Raw genomic sequence first — 1,579 nt, forward strand, 5'->3', positions numbered from 1 at the left:
ATGGATTAAAGGATTACAGCACATGAATAAGTGAAATGAATGAGAGCAATGTCACAAAAGACAAAGAATTGGAGGTACTCTGTCATAAGGAATCTGCACTACAAGTGAAACAGTATAGCACTTTCTGAAGGTGGACTTAGATTAATTTAAAATGTATATTATAAATCCTAGGAAAACCAATGAAAAGTCTAAAAAAAGCAAAGTGATATATCAAGAGAAGAAATAGAATGATATAAAATGCTCAGTTGATACCAGAGAGCACAGTAAAGGTGATTTAAGAAAGAACAAATGCAACAGATGGAAAACAGTTACACAAATAGTAGATTTTAGTACAATTATATCAATAATCGCTTTAAATGTGAATACCAGTTGAAGGGCAGAAGTTGTCAGAATGAATAAAAAAATTTTTTAAAGACTCAACTATATACTGTCAACAGGAAACCTATTTTGTGTATCGAGACTCTTGACAGTTTAAAAGTAAATAGAAGAAGGATTTTAGGACAGTGAAACTCTTTTGTATGATACTATAATGGCAGGTACATGATATGCATCTGTCAAAATCTATAGGGTCCTTACAATAAAGAGAATGGATGTTAATGTAAACTATGGACTTTAATTAATAATAATGTATTAATATTTCTTCATTAATTACAAAAAAAATATACCACACTAATGCAAGATGTCAATAATAGGGGAAAATGTGGGTATGTGTTGGGGTGGGAGTATATGGGAACTAGAACTTTAGGCTCAATTTTCCTGTAAACCTAAAACTGCTCTAAAAAATAACATCTATTAATTTTTTTAAAAAAGCAAATAAAATCCACATATATGGTGGACATATAACCAGCTTAGTGTAAATGAACTAAATCTGTATTGTAACTGAACTAAAGCACTGTTGGATCTCCTGCTAATTCTTTAATTTGTCTTATTTTTAGCACATTGATTCTCATATTCTGAATATTGCCCACAACCCAATTTAGCAGCTCTAATCTATCTGCCACACCCTCTTGTTCAATTTCCGGGAGTTACCTTAGAACATCCAAGATCAGACCAACAACGCGGAGGTGATGGTGGGTGACATCTAGTCAGTGTGCCACAATGCTGTCTTTTTAAAGGAAGTATCTGGTGGCCTCTTCACTTCAAGCAAGGGTTGGCTGCAGAAAATGGAAGAATCTTTAGACTCTTAAATGATGTGATGGATTAACTTGTTAGCAACATACCTCTTATCCATCTGGTAGATATCCTTTATCCTTAGCTGACCAAGTCTCAGAATGCTCAGGACCAAGGTGCAGGGAAGGACAGGACCAGCCATGAAGCCTAGCAACCTAAGCGCAAAATACATTAAACTTGTCCCTTTCACTAGTGCATGATGCGGAGCAGTAGATGACACCTTCTCTTACGCTGAAATGAACCTGTTAGGAAATCTGAATTGAGGAAGCAGGTAGCTAGAAAATGTGACCTCAACTGTGCTCATTTCCAGATGAATAAAGAAATTTAAAGTTTATGCAATTAACAGATGAATTCTGTTGTTTACTTGGAAGGTAAGAAAAGAATACTAGACTTGTTAGAGCCTAGCCAG

This window comes from Eumetopias jubatus, unplaced genomic scaffold (assembly GCF_037043125.1).
Source record: "Eumetopias jubatus isolate StellerSeaLion01/CBP00866 unplaced genomic scaffold, mEumJub1_p1.0 scaffold_11, whole genome shotgun sequence".
Taxonomy (NCBI): Eukaryota; Metazoa; Chordata; class Mammalia; order Carnivora; family Otariidae; genus Eumetopias; species Eumetopias jubatus.